This window comes from Paroedura picta, chromosome 11 (assembly GCF_049243985.1).
Source record: "Paroedura picta isolate Pp20150507F chromosome 11, Ppicta_v3.0, whole genome shotgun sequence".
NCBI classification, from domain to species: domain Eukaryota; kingdom Metazoa; phylum Chordata; class Lepidosauria; order Squamata; family Gekkonidae; genus Paroedura; species Paroedura picta.
In genome coordinates, this window is record NC_135379.1 from 26,207,062 (window position 1) to 26,227,093 (window position 20,032).

Here is a 20,032-nt window from a genome sequence, read left to right on the forward strand (position 1 = left end):
ACTTTAAAAGTGCAAAAACCTTAGCTCAATCAGCACCAAGCTAAAATAGAAGAGTTAAAATCCTTCAAAACTGAATTCCTCATCATCATCTGTATGTCCAAACAGAGCTTCAGCTGTAGCTGGTGTGAGGTTATCAGCATAGACTGAGGGGCTTTGCGCACTGGGATCTTTGTAGCAAATTGGTCACTGAATGAAAAATCGCCATTTAAAATAGTGGAATTCGTTATGCATACCTGCCTTTGTAGTGGAATCCAGTTGCGTTTTGTAGCGTTTCCCACAGGCTTCCGGTCTCGGCAGAAATCGCTAGAAAGGAAGCGCTATTGCCGAGCTCGTCCCGCCCCTGGCCGTCAAGCAGCCAATGGGCAGCCATTAGCATGCTCCCAAACAGCCCCTTTCCCTTTAAGAAAGGTTTAAAAAAAAAAAAACAGACCCATTGCAACAAATCTGTGTTAATTCGTTGCAACGGAGAGACCCATCCAGCTGCCTGGTGTGTTTGAGCTGTCGTTTGATCGTTGCCACGCTCCCTCCGAGTGAAAAAAAAAATCCCCCCCCCTCTCATGGGCCCGATTTTCGGCTGAATGAATGTGTAAAAAATAAAGGGAAAATACATCAGCAAACGGGCTTCTCTGTTCTTTGTGCTTAGTGATTGAAGGGGAGGGACTGAAGCCGGGGAAGCCTCTAAACTGAAAGAGGCTCGCTGGTGCGTTTATCCCCGCTCGCTTGGAGAAAAAAAAATGGCGATCGCTTCGCCGGAAGATCAGAGAAGAGAGCCAGGGGGAGGGACTTTGTAGAAACCGCAACAATGTTAACGCACAGGTCTTTTTCGCTAGTGTTGCAGATTGGTTGCAGGAGTGTATCGCTTTCCAGAGGGTGAATCCACTTTTGGGGATTTCCCTGAAAGCGCTACAAGGAAGCGCTTTTTGCAGATTGGTTTCAGGTGTGTGGCAGATTGTCGATGACGTTGTGCAAAACAGCAAATCAGTAGCATTTTCAATTGGCAACCATTGTGCTATTTTGAAGGCGTGCAAAAAGCCCCTGAGTTTTCAGTCACCGCCATCACAGCTATTGTTCTCATACAAAGCGCTGTCTTCACTGCCATCCGTAGCATCAGAAAGCAAGAGGGGAGTGTCACATGGACACCTTCATTCTCCTCAGGAGGATTATCTTGTGAACCTACCCTACCGACCTCCAGTGGAGGAGCTCAGGGTGGCCTAAGTGCTTAATCCATGCTCCATCATCACAGGCTTTCCCATCCAGCTTCCTCCCCAACAAATACACTTGTAATCATTTTTTAAAATAGATACAACAAAGTGAGAATGAATTAACATTTTTATATATTCCAGTAAGGTATTTTAAATAAAAATAATCTTGTATGGTGCTCGAAGTTATAAGATAAAAAGTTAGCCAAGAATGTGGGGACTTATCAAATGGAACAGTTAGCTATTGTTTGGAGAATATTTTAAAATCTACTAAATAGGGCAGGTTGTATTGATCGAGAGCTTTTTTCCCTAAGCAGTTCTTTCCCTGTAGCCTTATTTTTATGGTTTAAGAAGCTCTTATGGGCTCTTGTAATTATTCTGCTGTAATTGTCCTGCTTTGTAACAACAATGGAACTTGTACAGATCTTTTGGAGGGTTAGCCTCCAGATTGTACAACAGTTTTGCTCATTGGAAGTGAGTCTGGATTGAGCATTATTAGCCATTTCAGAACATCTCTTACTGCTAGCATAAACTGATAACTTAAACTTTGAATATTCACAGTCAGTTCCTTTATTGAAAGAAAGCAGATGGTTGTAGTGAGCCTTGGTCTTTATAAAGTCCACTCTGGTGACTAATCCATTTTTTTTCATGAGTGACAGGCAGTAGTTCTAGGAATCAGCTCCTTCAGGATGCCTGAAGTGAATTTCAGTAAGCTTCAATGACTTAAGTTCGTTCAAGCTGAATTGGTGTTTTTTGATATGCTCCATTATCCCCAGCTGTGGCTTGTCCTCATCCTTCTTTGGATGTTGCTGGGGGATGCCTTTTTATCATTCCCATTTTTTGTTAACATGGGCCCTTGGCATGGGTGAAGTTAATTCTTCTACTTTTTCATCAGTGTCCTAAGAAATGGACCATGTGTAACTTCCCACTTCCTTCTAAGATTTATGCACCAACCCTTTGTGTTACTTATAAAAACAGACAAAACCTGTCAATAGGGGCTACTCTGTTTTAGACCACAGCTGTTTTGATTTTACCCACTATGCTACTAGAATACCAAATGTTCTCATCCTTAATAGTATATCCTTCCTTCCACTGTACTTTTACATTTGGTTTTCACACCAATAAAAAGATATCTGAACAATCATGACCTTTTCCTGCTATTACTGCCTTTCTCAACATGGTGATAGCCACCCACAAGGAATTCCATTGCCATTCAGGTTGTCTTTCCATGGACATAGCTTTATGATTCTATGATGTTATTTTAAAAAGGAAAGGAAAATTGCTTGTCTAAAATGTAATTAGCGTGCTTTTCTTGACTTTCCCTTTTCTCTCAAACTGCCTTCTACTTCTCTTTCTCCATTCTTTCATTTACTCTCTCTTTCGCTCTCTCTCACTGTCTTTCTAGCAGGCTTCTTTGCTGCATTTCTGCTTCTGTAGTCTTCTCAGCTTCTCTGTTTTGTTGTGCTCTGGTTGCTTGTGACCCTGTTGCACTGACTCATAAGCCTGAAAGACATTTCCCAAACTGACATTTTCCCTCTGGGATCCATTTTGCCCTTTTACTATAGGGATTTGTCAGGATGAAAAGGCTTTCCTCACTCATTGCACCAAGTTATATATGCAGAATTCCTTATCTTTAACAAAAATAATGGTTAAAAGTAAGAACAAAGGGAAAGACTACACAGCATAGAGGCACAAATCTCGCACTTCTTACTGGGAGGTAAATTCCCCTTTAAAACTATTGTCTGCCTATTAACAGCTTCCAGTTTAATTTGGGAGGTATCTCTTTTGGCAGAATCTTTCATTGTCTTCTGCCCTTTAGACAAATACTTTCTGTCTGTTAGGAAAGTATGTGGCTAACTCATTATCTGGCAGGGTACTATGTAATTGGTATTAACAATTCCATCTGGCTTATTTACTCCACACAAATTACCCTATGATGAATTGCAAGAGCAGATGACCTTAAATGTAAGGGCTGCAGTTGTTTTGCTGCAAGAAAGGATTAAAGTGTTTTAATGCTAGGCTGTGCTAATGAGAGCGTTTCATTACAAATCACAGCAGAGTCTGGCTGCTGGGGTTTAGGAGACCATTGTAGAGATCTAATGGAGGTGCATCAGCAATCCTGTCTCCATCCTTGGACTTAATAAATGGTAATGTCTGGTGAAGATTAGCAAGCACAGGCTTTTTACTATTGTACAAACCACCAAACGTTCAAGGGAAATTCAGAAATATTTACGGTACATCTTAAACCTTTGGGTAATTAGGGTGATTTAGTATTGAGGAAATCAGTTCTGAATTTTTTTTTTTAAAAAAACCTCTTTATTGTATGAAAAAAGCACATTAATGTCATCATTTTGTGTCAGTCCATAATCAAAATCTTCAGTTCAGTGCACTCTAATTTGGGATCCCAAGAATTTTGTCCAACACCAAGATGGGTTGGCTCTCCCCACCCTTGTGGCAATAGCTGTTCTTCCTCAGAAATGGATACTGATGGTTTGCTGTAGACATTTTTTGTTCCACTTTCATGTTACAAACAACACTGAAAGCATTACTCAACTCAGATACACAGTTTTGGGTCAAATGTGTGTTTGGTTTCTTTAACATGGGCTTCTGTCACCCTCAGTGATTTTATAGGAGCCTCAGTGCAGGGTTTGCTTGCCTGCTCACTCATGGGAGATGTGAATCATTGACCTTCATCATGAGCCAGTTCCTCAGGGAAGTCTCTCTGTGTAGCGAACACAGGGGAGTTGTTTTACTCATAAGCTGGATCAGTCCAATAGAGATATCTATCTTGGTATAGAACTGCCAAGTCTGCCTCTGCACTGGGAATGCCTGGAAGCAAAGAGGAAAGCTGATGCAGCATTGGGCTCACTGGGCTGTCTCTTGATGACGAGGAACTCTGCCGGGGTGTTGGGGGAAAAAAAGTGGGAGAAGCTCAACTCAACATTTCTACTGTCTCTGCTAGTTTGTCTGACTCTCCACTTAGCACTGGCCTTACCAGATGTTTTAACTGGGTGGAAGGGACAGGGCAGTCCCTCTGGTGGTACACTGGGATTTCCAGCCCAGGCTTTTCTACTTCTGCTCAGGCTGTTTGTGCTGCAGTGCCACTGTCTGACCCCTGTTGTGCCATCACTCAACAGCATTTCATTATATACAGTTTTTGGAGGGAAGAGTTTTACTGAAAGTCTCTCTATTAACCAAGGCCTAAATCACATCTATGTAGCAAAATCATTTTCTTAAGGAAGAGGCAGCAACATAAGTTAGGTTGCCAGTTGGATTGGGGGAAGGGGAGTCTTGTTTTAATGGGGGAATGGGCAAGTGAAATTTTTCATGGGATGAAATTAAGCAATACCACATGATAATTGCTTGCAGATCAAACTGTTATAAAGGAATAACTACATGGTTTGCTTTGAAAGTGACAACCCTAAACATAAGGTGTGCCATGAGTGAATGTACAAGGTGAGGCACATGGAGTACTAGCAAAGGATTTGGAGTTCAGCATACATATGTCATGCAATAAGTCATACTGAGAAGGAATGGTGTAGCTTGGTGTAGTGGTTAGAAGCTGGCTTGGTGTAGTGGTTAAGAGTGTAGACTTCTAATCTGGCAAGCTGGGTTTGATTCCACACTCCCCCACATGCAGCCAGCTGGGTGACCTTGGGCTTGTTACAGCACTGATAAAGCTGTTCTGACTGAGCAGTAATATCAGGGGCCTCTTAGCCTAACCTACCTCACAGGGTGTCTATTGTGGGGAGAAGAGGGGTAAGGCAGTTGTAAACCACTTTGAGACTCCTTCTGGTAGAGAAAAACAGCATATAAGAACCATGTCTTCTTTCTTCTTCTTTCATGTCAAACAAAATTTTTTCTCGAGCAGTGGTTTTCGATGATCAATGATCAAATAATAACAATTTGAATTTGTACCAAGCCAATAAAAATCATAGTTGTCCAAGTATACACTCCAACAACGGATGCAACAGATGCGGAAATTTCTATACTGCAGTTCAAGACATGTTAAAACAAATACTCAAAAAAGATGTCATTTACATAATGGGTGACTTTAATGCAAAGTTGGCACACAAGCAGAGAGAGACATTACTGGCAACTTTGGACTTGGAAAAAGGAATGTTGCAGATGATTTTTCTGGCACAATTTTGTCATGAAAATCAGTTTTGCATCATGAGCACTTGGTTCACGCAGCATAAGTGTTGCCTATACACTTGGACATCATGAAATGAACTACACAGGAAAAAAATTGACTATATCTTATATAGTCAACGATGGTTCAGTTCAATCTTTGCTGTCAAAACATATCTAGGTACTGATTGCAGTTCAGATCATGATCTGTTACTGGCTAAAATCAAAACAAAACTCTGCAACAGGGTTAAGAAAGCTTTTGATTGTGTGGTTCACAACAAATTTGTGGGAAACCCTACAAGATTTGAGGGTGCCAGTGCATTTGAGCAAACTGATACAGTTACTCTATACAAACCAAGAAGCCCTTGTGGTACATCATTTGGTAACACTGACATGTTCAAAATAGAGAAAGGAATGCACCAAGGTTGTATTCTTCCACCCTTCCTGTTTACTTGTAGGCTGAGATCATATTGACCGATTATGCATGGGGTAGGTAATCCAGGGTGGTGGCAGCAGGGCAGCCCCAACTGTGAATGATGCTGCTGCCATCCCAGCCCTAGCCTGGCACAGTGCCCTGGAAGGCCCTCTGGTATGCCGTGTGTTCCAGTGGAGGCTAGGCCAGGCCAGCGCCATGCATAATCGGCACAGCCGGGCGTTGGGGCCTGGCTCTTCCTCTGACCTACGATATCCCTGCAGGGACACCGCATATCCCGAGCTGTCTGGGGAGTCCCCCCACCCCCACCTTAATGGGAGAGCAGCATGCCACTCCCCACCATCATGCAGTGGAGGCCCCGTGCCCCCCGCCCTACCACTGCTGCCGCCTCCAGGCAGTGTACCAGGCTTTCCAGCCCTGGTTTTTTGCTTGTGCGCACCCTACGCCGGGGCAGTCCGCGTATGCCAGGGGATTCCCTTCTTCATGCATATGCGGGAAGTGCCAGGGCATGCTGCCCTGATGCAATGCCCACCAGCAGTGCTGTGCATAATGGATCTATGAAACAGATTGAGCTCAAAGAATCAAACACTGAATTAAGGTTGGAAGAAGGAATATCTTCAGCATGCTGATGACACTACCCTCCTGTCAGAAACTAAAGAAGCCTAAGACAGCAGAGTACAAAGATCAATGAAGTAAGAAAGTAATTTGGCCTTTTCTTAAACACTAAAAAGACAAAAATAATGGCCACTACAAAAACAGACATGTCACAATAAAATTAATGGTAAAGAGATCGAATGCATTCAAGAATTCATTTTTCTTGGATCACAAATTGATGTGAGTGGCGATTGCAGTATGGAAATAAAATGTCAAATTGCTCTGGGTCATTCAGCAATGATGAGCTAGTACCGAACATAGCAAAGGAAGGACATAAGGCTGACTACCAAATGTAGATGAGTTAGATCTATTGCTTTTCCAATAGCCACTTATGACTGTGAAACTTGGACGATGAAAAAATTGGACAAGGGAAGAATCAATTCATTTGAACTCTGGTGTTGGAGAAGGCTTCTGCGGGTTCCATGGGCATCAAAAGTCACAAACAAGGAAATACTACAACCCACTGGTAAGTTAGGGTGTGACATCAGCATGCCTCTGTGTAGGTTAGCAGAAAAAATCCTGGAACTTGGTCAGATATCATGGGAGTAAGCTTAAGTAGATCTACTCAGAATAGACTAGGTCTATTCAATGGGACTTACAGCCAAGAAAGTGTTCTTAACACAAGAAAGCCCTACATGCTGCCTACTCCCTTCCAGAGAGATACTACTCTCTGGTTTCATAGTAAGATTTAGTAAGATATCAGACTTCATAGTAAGATTTACTTATTTCACAAAGAAATGCTATAAATACACATGGCAAAGTGAGTGTTAATGAAGCTGACGGAGTGTGCTTGGGATTCCTCAATGTAGGCCATTAAATGTGGGATCTCATCCATAGAAAGTGTATCAGACAAGCATACTGAATCCAAAGTTGTGCTCAGATTGGAAAGGGACAGTCAATATGACGTGCAGATTCTGAAGTCACTATAAGATCTTCAGGTAAAATGTTGAATGTTAAGAAGTATGTTATCATCACCTGTTTTTTTTTTACTTCTATTATTTGTAAACTAGCATTGATTCTGATTGCTACAACTAGTTTTAATTTTAAGCTTTAAAATTATGTATTATTTACTTCATTTATAGCCTATTTTTGTCCCCACTGGGGACCCAAAGTGACTTGCAATTTTTCTCCTTATCCTCAGAACAATCATATGACGTAAGTTAGACTGACAACCTCTTTCATCTCTCCAGACAAATGACTATGTAAAAGTCTGAATTTCTTCCCAAACTTCTTTTTTTATCATGCCAAAATGAAATATAATAAAATATCCTCTTTCAACTCATAAAGGTCACAGTTTCCCAGAAACTAAGCATAGAGAGTACATTCATTTCCCCCCCAGGCTAAACTAGCTTATTGCAACACATTTTCTAATTGATATTTAACAGAACTCATTTTTAAACCCCAGAACAATATAAAAGAGCATTGACTCCCACACATTTTTAAGTGCATATAAAATCACCAAATCATCTTAACCTTCTTTGTTTTTCTAAAGATTCCTGGCTTTCATAGATGCAATACAAGAAGGCCAGTTTACATTTAAAAACATGGAAAGCACCCATTTGAAGCCTGGCCTTTGAAGTCTGGCCTTTATAACAGGAACACATCAAATACATTTCACAATCTTTCTTTCTTTCTTTCTTTCTTTCTTTCTTTCTTTCTTTCTTTCTTTCTTTCTTTCTTTCTTTCTTTCTTTCTTTCTTTCTTTCTTTCTTCCTTCCTTCCTTCCTTCCTTCCTTCCTTCCTCTCTCTCTTTCTCTTTCTCTCTCTCTCTCTCTCTCTCTCTCTCTCTCTCTCTCCCTTCCTTCCTTCCTTCCTTCCTTCCTTCCTTCCTTCCTTCCTTTCTGAGGAATAACTGAAAAATGTTTAGGTTACTATCTTCTTGGTCTGTGTGTCAAGAACAAGTATTACACATCTCACTGTGATAGAGAAATTAGAGAGCTAGCTCCAAAACCTTAAAGTGGATTCGGAATTCAACTGGGAGCTAGTGACTCCTCTATGGTATGTGAGTGAGGAGTCATGCATATTTGCTGGACGTTTCTGGGGTGGGGGTGGGGAGTAGCTGGCTGCCCATTAAGAAGTAGAATTCAGTGTCATCTGCATATTGATGGCATCCTAGCCCCAAACCCCAAACTAGCTGGGCTAGAGGGCACATAAGATATTGAATAAAGTGGGAGAGAGAACTGAGCTGTGCAGTACTCCACAAGGAAGTACTCACTCTGACTGCATATACATCAACGAAATTAAGAGCAAATTTTTCTGGGTTAAGGAAAAACTTGTGTGTTGTCTTAGGAACTGCAGTTGTGAAACAATGGCAGTATCCACAAAAAAACTTGTGTAAAGACTCACATTACTCTAAAAAAGCAAGCTGGGGAACTTCTGTGAGGATGGTGGAGTGATAGGACTGTCAACTGATCCAGGTTTCTGGACACTACAGACAGGTGGGGAGTGCACAAATGTCCCCCTGATTTCCCCCCAGTAGATTTTTGCACTGGGGGGGGGGCACTGACTTGAACCAGCAGGACTCACAAGAGCCCTACACAGCAGCAAGGTCACCTGGGCATCAGGTCTTCTTTAAAAAAAAATTCTATGCTGTACTCTACCCAATTCTGCAACCTTAACTGACACAATACAAGAGGTAGTATTTGGGTATTTATCTGACTACAAAAATCTACAAAAATGTTACTGGGGTTATTTTATCTTTTTACTGATAAATCTGAAGCTAATACATATAGAAATAACCATGACTAAAGATTGCTGTGACAGATCTATTGCAATGTTAACCACAAAGAAAGTGAAATATGACGTAAGTAAGGACAAAAATATGAATGAAAGCCTTTTATTTCCTCCAGCCTCACTTCAGTCTGCTCTTATTATACGCTCCTCCTTTGGAGCCAAACATTTGGAGCTTTCACGGTTTAGTTAATGAAGATAATGATATGCCCATTTAATTTCATTGGAGCAAAGATCTATCAATAGGGCAAGAATGAGAGAACTTTTGCATTCCAAGCTGCACTGTGTCCCCTCACACTTTGTAATTATGTTTGTGGTTTTGTGGTTGTTCAGTTTGTCATCTTATCATTAAATTTCTACTTGTTTTCTTACTGGAAACTTTTTACTTTATGGTGGTATATGCTTCAAACAAAACAAACAAACAAACCCAAAATACACCCTTTTGGAATTAGGAGTTGAGGTTTTCATGCAAGGTCTAAATTCCAAAGGCTAAAATGTTAAAAACAAATATCTATATCCACCAGAGCATTTCCATGGATGGAATAGCTGCTATTTGTGGAGCATAGCTTTCTTGCTTCTCTTTCCAACGATGACCCCACATGAGTCTCCCCATGTTGTTTTGGGGGGCTGGGAAAATATTTTGGTCATACCTAGCAGACAGAAATCCCTTTGTCCAATGAATGACCCTTAGGGATGGCTCACAGAATAAATTGACTTCTTGAATCTCTTCACTCGTTTTCAACCAAGATAGGGTTAAGAAAATGACCCCATAGAATCTGGCCATGCTTAAGAAACTTGGGTTTCCATTCACTCTCTGAAGAATAAAGAGCCTCCTGGCCTGAACATCCATGATTTTATCTCATATGGCAAAACACCCTGACATAACCATTCAACTTTTCCATAAAAAGGTAAAGGTAAAGGTATCCCCTGTGCCAGCACCGAGTCATGTCTGACCCTTGGGGTGACGCCCTCTAGCGTTTTCATGGCAGACTCAATACGGGGTAGTTTGCCAGTGCCTTCCCCAGTCATTACCGTTTACCCCCCAGCAAGCTGGGTACTCATTTTACCGACCTCGGAAGGATGGAAGGCTGAGTCAACCTTGATCCGGCTGCTGGGATTGAACTCCCAGCCTCATGGGCAAAGCTTTCAGACGGCTGCCTTACCACTCTGCGCCACAAGAGGCTCTCAACTTTTCCATACAGGAACCATATAAGGGAGTCACCATCGTATAATGGTTAGAGTGTCAGGCTATAATTTGGGTGATCCAGCTTCAAATCTCCTCTCTGCCATGAGAGATTGCTGGATGATCTTGGCTCAGCCTAATCTTTCTCCACTGACTTGTTGTGATGTTTAAACTGGGTAGAGAAGAATAGGTAAGATTGAGGAGAGAAGAATGAGAGATGATTGGGTCCCCATTGGGTAAAAAAGGCAGGAGAGAAATGAGGTAAATAAAAGAGGCAGGACTATACCTGGGGTGTATATTTTCAACACCAGGTCTTTTGTTGTTGCAGACTTTGTAAATAGGTGCAATAAGATAGTGTTCACTTTTACCTCCCTTAGAATGGACTGCCATGGTTTATTAAACCAGTATATTTTGATATTTTGTACCAGTCTTGTATGCATAAAGAACAAATGGGCTGCTACTGAATCTCATTAATACCACTTTAAATATGGTATTAATATTAATTAAATATTGGGTTATTGTTGATTTTTTGGAATTCCAGATTATGAACTAATCAAAGTTAGAAATCAGATGATGGCCACAAGAAGCAAGCATAGTTTTGGAGTTACCATTCACTAGGAAAAAAATTCTTGACAAAAAGCTAAAACTCACAGCAATGTTCTGAGCTCATTCGTATTATTCATGTCTGAGGAGAGAAACTAATGTAGAAAAGGATGTCATATGTTTACAAACATTTCCGTTAACATGCTGAAATGGCAAGCTTATTCATAAAAGGCCAGAGCTCCCAAAGGTCAAGCTGAGGAGAAAATGAAGTAGTAGGGATATTAATCATCCTGACGCCTGATTGTCTGATACTTTTTGACATATTGTGGAAAGCAAGCTCTAGGATTTTGGCAAGGAATTGTGTTTGTGTGTGTAAAGCATTATTTTTTATCTAGTTCTTCTAAGTGGCGAGAGAGGCTCCCTCTATCTGGGAGGAGATAATGCCCTCTAGCTCACTGCCATTGTTTTAAGTGCTCCAAGTGCGATGAAGTCTTGGGAAACCTCAGAATTAGGTTTGTGCACAGTGGCATCCAAATCGCGGAGCTCCACGCCTGCATGTGCGCATCGAGTTATGCACCAGTGCCTACGCCTCCCCTCCCCCTCTGCTGCACGGTGCTGGCCGCGTCAGCCTGAAATGGCCAATTTGGACATTACTGCGTACAACCCTACTCACAATTTGCATTTCAAAGCTTGTTGTTTAGGCTCCACAAGCTTTTGAATGCCATACTCTTAAAGACTAAATCTTAATATTGACATTTCTGACATTAGTAATTGGGTCCAGAATTTTTTTTAAACTAAGCAATTTTCTCTCCCCCCCCCCCCAATTTTTTTTTTTTTTGTATTTTATGCAGAAGTTTTAACTAAACTTTCCTGAAAATCTGCCCCACTGAATAACTGTTGGAATATGCAAGATCTATAGTGTGTGTGATTCAACAGCATATAAAGAATAACCTACAGAGGGCATCAGAAGAGATGCATATTTAGCATAGTTAGGATAAGTTGTTGATGTTTTTCAAATAATCTCCTCTGTTTCCTGATTGGCTCACTGGAGACATCCTGCTTTTTTGAGCACTCTTCTTCCCTGCATGCTTTCAGAACAGACAGTTAGTTAGGACTTTCTCTCCGCTTTCTTAACTGTTTGTTTCTCTTCTAAATAAAATATTTTATTCTTTTAAGCAGCCTGGTGCTTTGCCCTATTGCATATCTAAACTCTGCCAGAAATAATGTGGGATAGACTTTCAATCCAAACCAGCTCAGTTTACCATTCCAAAATTCAAACCCACTCCAAAGGAATTTCCACATCACTAGATAGGAATATATCAAGAAGGAAAGGAACTAATTCCTGTCACCTGCAAGCTGCTGCACAAACAGAGAAAGGAAGATACAAAGGAGGAGAATGTACTGCCAAAGCAGATTAGAAGACTGGGCAAAGAATCAAATGAGGAACCGGTCTTGCCATTGTTTAGAAATCACAAGACCGAACCCTAAACTAAGAGATCTCTGACATATTTTTTTCCTTTTGTTGTCTTCTAGCAACATGAATCTTTGGAGCTGCCTTGGATGTCAGTTTGGAAATATTTGGTATGTGACTGCTGACTCAAAAGTGATATGCCTGGAAACGGGGGGTGCCAACTTCTGAAGGTTTGGGAGTTGCATCTGTGGGGGGCAGGATTTACAGAGTAGAGGGAGCTAATTGGGAATGGGAGGCCACGGAGTCTGCCCTCCAAAGCTCTATGGGGAATGATTTCTGTTGCCTGGAGATCAGTTGAAATTCCAGGAGAAAGACATTCCCCACCTGGAAGTTGTAAACCCCTACCTGGAAATGGAAGTTGGTCTGCATTTTTCAAAGAAATAATAATCTTCCTTCATCAGAGATGGCATAGATACAATGGCATGATCAGAAGTACTTCATGATGGTTCTTAATAACTGCTTCCCTCTTATAATCCTGAAAGTTCATAACAATTCCTTTAATAGAATTTGATTTCTCCTCCCTCAGGGTTTTTAAAGCTCTATTTTACCCACAAATGGTAGCTTGTCAGCACAGGTATGTTCAAATTGCTTCAGCTTTTGAAATCAAAAGATCTACAACTGCATCCATCATGAAAATAAAATTTATTCTGGGCATGAGGTGATTTGTCCATTCCCCTCCTCCCCTGTTTTATTGTATATTATTTCTATTCTATGCTGCCTCTCTAAAGAACCTTCTCAAAGTAGCTTACAAAGTAAAACATGATCAAACCAATGGCAGAAAGCCATTAAAATTTAAGAAAATCTGGCTTAAAAATATCAGTGAGAGCATAAAAACAACATTAAACTGCTTAAAATGCATCTCTTAAATCAGTTCTCAGGAGAGAAACAGACTATAAAAAGGATGTTAAAACACCAGCCCCTTAATAAAAAGCCAATGTAAAAATAAATGTTAGGGCTTGGAGTTTAAAAGATAATTGAGTGGGTGTCAGGAGAGCCCCAAAGGGGTGGGCGTTCCATAGGCATGTCCTTCGAGTACTCTGGCCCCAAGACATATAGGGCCTTGAAGGTAACAAGTGCAATTTTCATCAGTATGGATTCACCTCATATTGTTGATCATTCTTTAGGGTTCCTTGTGCCATTTATGTGCCACTTTGACCTTACATATTTATATAAGCACATATACATTGACATGGAATTTGGTACAAAAGGAATAATGGGAAACTCATTTCCTTTACATGGAAAACTCAATAGAGAGAAAGAGAAACTAGTGCAACAATAAAGACAGGTATGTTTCTCACAAGGAAGAAAAAAATCAGTATGTAAATATAATGGCAACAGCAGGCAATTGGGCAAGTAGGAGCTGCAAGCATTCATTTGATTGGGGAAGGGTTAATGAAATCAGTAGAAACAACCATCAGATTGATTTTCTAATATTATCGGCTTTAATTCTAATATTTAAAAGCCTAATGCAGTGTGTGTGTGTGTGTTTATGGATCAGATCAACAGATCAACTTTAGTATTGTGTTCTGATCAGCAATAGGACACTTTTCAGCAGAATTCTTGTCTTGTGAGCTTACGGACTGTACTGTAATTACACATTATACAAACAGGTTCATGTAGCGAGTATCGGATCTGATATTTTAAGCCCTCTAAGAGGGAGGGATGCAGTATACAGTTACCCTGAAAAGACTGTCAGATATATTTTTAGATCATTTGGATGACAGCCCTGATACATATATTAATCATATAGGCTTTAATAGGCATGCACTATTTGCTTGAATCTGTGTTAACAAATAGGGTACTGAGAATCAGAATCAGAATACCTTTATTGGCATATATAAAACAACATATTAAAAATTAGACATTTAAAGGGTTACAGAATTCATGAAATCATTAGTATAATTTAGAATAGCTACCATCACAATAAATGCAGGGTCTTTATTACTTAACAAGGCACCCCTGGCCTTGAACAAGGTCAGGGCCTTCTCAGTCCTGGCCCCTACCTGGTGGAATGAGCTCCCGGATGAGCTATAGGCCTTGTCAGAGCTCTCTGAGTTCTGCAGGGCCTGGAAAATGGAGCTCTTCTGCCAGGTTTTTGGTTGAGACCGGGTGGAAAGCCTTGGGGTTTTGTGATCAGCCTCCTCCCCCCGCTCCTGGGTACGGTGTTAGACTATACCAGGAGCAGTTATGTTATCTACACCAAGACCAATTCCCGGAGCATAAGGAGGGATTTTTTGGGTCATACTGGAACCGCCATCTTGTGTTCTGTTAGGGTTTGGTTTTAAATTGTTATTATGTATGTTTTTACGGGGATTAGGATAGATCTCTTTGTAAACCACCATGAGCTAGCATGCTAGGAGCGGCCGTCTAGAAATCTAAACATAAATAAATAAATAAATAAATAAATAAATAAATAAATAAATAAATAAATAAATAAATAAATAAAGAAAGAAAGAAAGAAAGAAAGAAAGAAAGAAAGAAAGAAATAGTACATTCATCACATGTTTCTCACCCACACAGAAAAAATTTATTTTCTTCAAAGGATGACACAATTGAACAAACCTAGGACATTCAATAAGTATATGGTAAAGTGTGTAACTAATGTTACATCCATATACACAGATTCTTTTAGAAACAGGAATTTGGAGAAATCTGCCCTGAGTTACATTTGAGGGGAAGATATTTAAATGTGCTAACAGATATGCTCTTCTTAAAAGGTATACTTCCAAAGTTAGGAGGTATACTGAGATAGTCTTATATGATATAGGGATGTCCCAAAATTGAGGTGAGCATACACTGTTAGTAAGAGATTCCAATAACTGGGCCTCGATGTCTTCCGATCGCTGCATTATTAGCTTTGCAATAACCACCTTCTTGGACAATCAGCGATGGAATATTGAGACCAATTGTCTGCAGTTTGTAAATGGCTTTGTTAAACCAGTAGAGTGAATAGTGATCTTCCAAGAAATTAATGTAAGCTATTTGGAAATGGGTCTTTAACCAGTATTTACGGAATTGCATCCAGGTTCTGGTTTCTAATTTTTGTTGGCCAAGCTCTGCAATCTCTAATTCCTAAGAAGAGTGGAGAGCAGCTTTTCCTGGCTGATTCATTTAGAGCTTGAAGTTCAATATCTAGGATTCTTCTGCATTTTATAATTTTATATATATACTGATGTTGCTGGCACTAAGACCAACATATCCAAGGAAATTGCAAGTGTTTTGATTTTTTGCTCAATATAATTTAACTAGATAGAGGCCTGTTGTTTCGAGAGCATTCGGTAAGTAAAGCCGGAAGATTCAGAATTAAAAATTAGACACAGCCAAAAGTTAATGGTTAACAGCCATGTCCTAGTCTGTAGCAATCTTTGGTTTGTTTCCAAACAGATTGTGGCATAGGGTACACAGCTGGAGATGCCTAAGATTCTATGTAAGAAAGAGGATTGAATATTTTCAGCTGCTTGGTTAAAAACACTTATCTATACGGGACTCCATAGAGAAGCTGAGAACATGACGTAGCATTAAAAACTTCAAGTGCTGCCGGAACAAACTGGTTATCCTTAGTATAGAAAAATCAGACAATGGCCAGGGTGCTATTCTTTGCAGTATTTATTATATGGTTCCAATGTACAATCCAGCTCGCATTGTAATGAAAATCTACTCCCAAACATTTGAAGTGCTTAACTTGTTCGATGCTATTTCCTTGAAATTTTCAATTATAAGGTTTCTGTCATTTTGTCAAAACTTAGGTCCTTTCCGTACGACTTCAATGTTGCAAAAGGCTTGCAAATTGTAAACGCTACTAATTTGCAGTTATGCACGACGTCGCACACAATCTGCCACACTCCTGAAACAGTCCCACAAAAAGCAATTCGTTGTAGCGCTTAAAGGGAAATCCAGAAAAGTGGATTCACCTTCCGAAAAGCGTGACACTCTCGCAAACAATCTGCAACAGTAGCGAAAAAGACCTGTGCGTTCCCATTGTTGCGGTTCCAGCCAAGTCCCTCCCCCTGGCTCTCTCCTCCGAACTTCCGGCGAAGCGATTGCCATTTTTTTTTCTCGGAGCGAGCAGAAAGCAATGAACCGGCAAGCCTTCATTCACCCAGCGAGGCTTCTCCGGCTACAGTCCCTCCACAGAGCTGCTTTAACGCTCCCCTCAAGTCACCAAGCACAACACAGCCCCGTTTGCAAGTTCCCTTTATTTTCGGCCAAAAATCGCGCCCGTGCAGAGGGGGGGGATTTTTTTTTCGCTCGGGGGAGCGTGGTAACGATGACTCGCCAGCTCACACGCCAGCTAGATAGGTCTCAACGTTAGGATGAATCAAGGCATAATCGTTGCAACGTGTGTTTTTCTTTTTTTTTTTTTAAAAAAAAACCCTGTTCTTAAAGGGAAAGGAGCTTTTTGGGAGTACGATAACAGCCGCCCATTGGCTGTTCATTTGATTGATGGCCAGGGGTGGGACAAAGCACAGAAAAAATCGCTTCCTGGATAGCGATTTTTGTGAGGTATGCATAACGCCGAATTGCACTATTAAATATAGCGTTTCTGCTTTCAGGAACCAATTGGCAACATTGGTCCTTGTGTGGAATGGGCCTAACACTTTGGACTTCCCATAATTCAGTGTACGCCTATTCATTTCACAACATGCTAGCTATGGAAGGTAGGCAATTGTAAACTGCTTTGAGATTCCGTCAGGTGGTAAAAGCTGGATTACAAAAAAAACAGCTTTTCTTCTGTGATAGTAATTGATATCAACTCAGTTTGTCAGCCTTTGGTGGCTGCTTTCTTCATTCCTCTTCTTACTCTTACCCACAAGCACATACTGTACCTTCAACTATCTCCTTATTCTCCCCCAAATTTCTAATCTCCCTCCCAATAACCTAATCCTGATCTACCTTCCTGACCTAATCCCTTCTTTATTCTTCCCATACTATTTTTTGCAATTTAGTTAAATAGTGAAGACAGTGAAGAATCCTACAGGCGATTATTAATCTCCTCTGCTAATTGGGGGGCTCTCAGTTAATCTGCAGTCTCTACACTGCTATACTGCTTATGAGAGCTATCAGTTTAATTACAATCATAGTTTAATTGCAGTCTTAATTTCAGGCAATAGTAATACAACTAATACCAATAACATGTTGAGTTCAAGATGGAACTGCAGAGTGATGGCAGGCTCTGTGTTATTAGCAATTTAAGCCCCAATGTTACTGCCCTGATTCAGTAGGCTTTTGCCAGTCCAGGTTTTAATCCTCTGCTTTACATTAGGTGACTTTCCAGCCAGCAGGGGGCCCCAGAGCACTTGCTGCTGATGTACTCTCTCAGCAGTGGGGTTGCAAATGGCGTTCTGATGACATCCGGTGCTGTGGTTTTGACCACTGGATGCCAACATGGTGAGCAAGGAAACCCAAATTGGGTTCCAGATCAATCGAGGAGGAGTGGAAATAGGCATGGCAGTCTCAACCCACAGCCCGACTGGACCAGATCTAGAATCACAGAATCAGAGAATCATAGAGTTGGAAGGGACCTCATGGGTCATCTAGTCCAACCCCCTGCACTATGCAGGACACTCACATCTAGCAGACTGCTTCTTGGAGTATTGCAGTTGTAAGTCCCACAATGTTTGCTATTTATTCCTCCGTGTGTGTGTGTGTGTGTGTGATAATGTGTTAGTCAACTTGAGTGATTCACTGCAGAGCACCACTCCAGGACTATTTCATGTATGTGTGTTAAACAAATACCAGGTGAGATGGCAGGCAGGAGTCAAGTGGCTGGAGAGTGAAATTTGCCCTGCAAAAGTCCAGAGCAAACACAACCTGCCTGACTCACTATCTTGCCCTGTGTTTCCTAAGTGATCACAGTGTTGTTAGGAGTGGGACAGGGGGTCAGTAAGAAGATCAATGACAACAGTGGAGGGAGGGTAGAAGCAAATAAAGGCAAGGGAGATCTCTGTGCTTGGAGGAGCCTTAGTTATTGAAACAAACTGGCTCCAGGATTTAAGCTTAGCTGTTCAAACATGCAAAGGGAAGCAAACAATGATCTTTCTTTACCTCGCCTGACCTAATGTATCCCAATTCAAATGTTTGCTTCTGAAGGCCTGATGAAACTAATAAATAACTAGGAACTGGTTACTGGAAATCTGACCAGAGGAGTGGCTGAAATTGTTTTATGGGTTTCTGCAGACACTTCTCTCATTTCCCCAAGAGATTTCTCTCCCCCTCCCCAAGGTAGCTGCACTGGGGCAAGTGTTCCGTGCTCTCAGCTGGTACTGCTGAGTCCAGAAAAAACACAAAAGGGCCAGAGCTCTGCCCCTTCAAATATTCCTGCAGAAGGAAACAGCAGGTTGCTCCACAGACGCCAGAGACATTGCCAGGGCTTCTTGATCAATCACCTTCTTCCTGGCCTGGAGGACATACCTGAACACGTGACTTTCTTGCAAACTCTTTCCTATTGATTCAGCTGTTGAAGAACTGAGGCTAAGCTCATATTGATCCTTGTCTGGGGGCAAGGCAACTTGAGAGTAATTAAATCATAATGAAATAGCGTTTTTTAAAGGAGACTCTGTCTACTCCTGTTTCATTTTACAGGCCTGTCTGTCTAAATCATAATGATGTCAACGCTTTAAAAAGAGTCCTGTGCAAAGAAGTCCCTGGGATTCCAGAAGTCTAGCTACATACAGGATTGCAGCCAGTATGTTTAATTCAACATGCATTTACAACTGGGCTTTGGGGGGAGGTGCATGGAAAACTAATATTAGAGGTCTAATGATGGCTTCTAGATCAGCATGGATTTTTCCCCAGCAGGATGTGTTCTGATTCTAGCTTTCAGTGGTTAAAACAATGGAACTGTAACAACATGCCCTGAAAGGAAAGTTTTGCAGTCTAGGTATTTTTGCTGAAATTCATCTAAATTGTTCCCTGCATTGCTTAACATTTAATTACCCTTCTTTGTATCTTGAACAAGTCTTTGCTTGTTTCTGTTATGATGTGTAATTATATGTATTTATCATTTGTAGAAAGCATTTCTGCCACATATTTTGTATACATCTGGTCACAGATATGCCCCCCCAATGGTCATCCCAGCATCAATACCTTCTAAGAACTTGTCACAAGGTCACTTCCAGCCTATATGTATGTATATATTTTTAAACTATGCACACAAATTGCCAGTGTGGATATTTTTTAAAGTTATTTCATATCTTATACAGAAAGCATTTTTAAGCAGCAAACAACCCAGGAAATCTATATTAAGGCAGTAATGTTACCAGAAGATAGTGAGACAGGAGGGAAGAGAGTGAGGAAAAGGAAAAGGGAATCTGGCAAAAGACCAGAGGGAAAAGAAAAGCACAGGGGAGATTCCAAGCCAGCTGGGGCTAAGTGTTGACCACCCCCATGGCGTCCCCAGAGCACAGTGACAAGAAGGAGGAGAACCCAGATGAGGACGTCCTCTCCCCTCCCCCCATACAGAGGCAACTACCTGGAGGCTCCACCCCAGGACATAAAAGTGGTAGCTCAGCCAGCCCAATCCCAGCAGAAGGGAGGGGGAGAATCACAAGATAGTATTGTTTGTATTTGACTACATATACATGTTCTGAAAAATCACAGCTGGCAATACTCTACTCTGTGAGTCCACGCTGAAGGCAGTTTTCGTGTAGTTATGGGCTAACAACCTGAAGCTTATTCCCAACAGGACA

General features: G+C 41.1%; 1 long non-coding RNA gene across 1 annotated transcript in view; it reads left to right on the forward strand.

Annotated features, from left to right (window-relative positions):
- The window catches only part of LOC143820607 (uncharacterized), a 112,975-nt gene that overhangs the window by 63,066 nt on the left and 29,877 nt on the right, over positions 1 to 20,032 (forward strand). Inside the window, exon 3 of the long non-coding RNA XR_013225418.1 lies at positions 12,407 to 12,454. This is a non-coding gene — a long non-coding RNA (uncharacterized LOC143820607). The remainder of the gene's footprint in view (positions 1 to 12,406; positions 12,455 to 20,032) is intronic.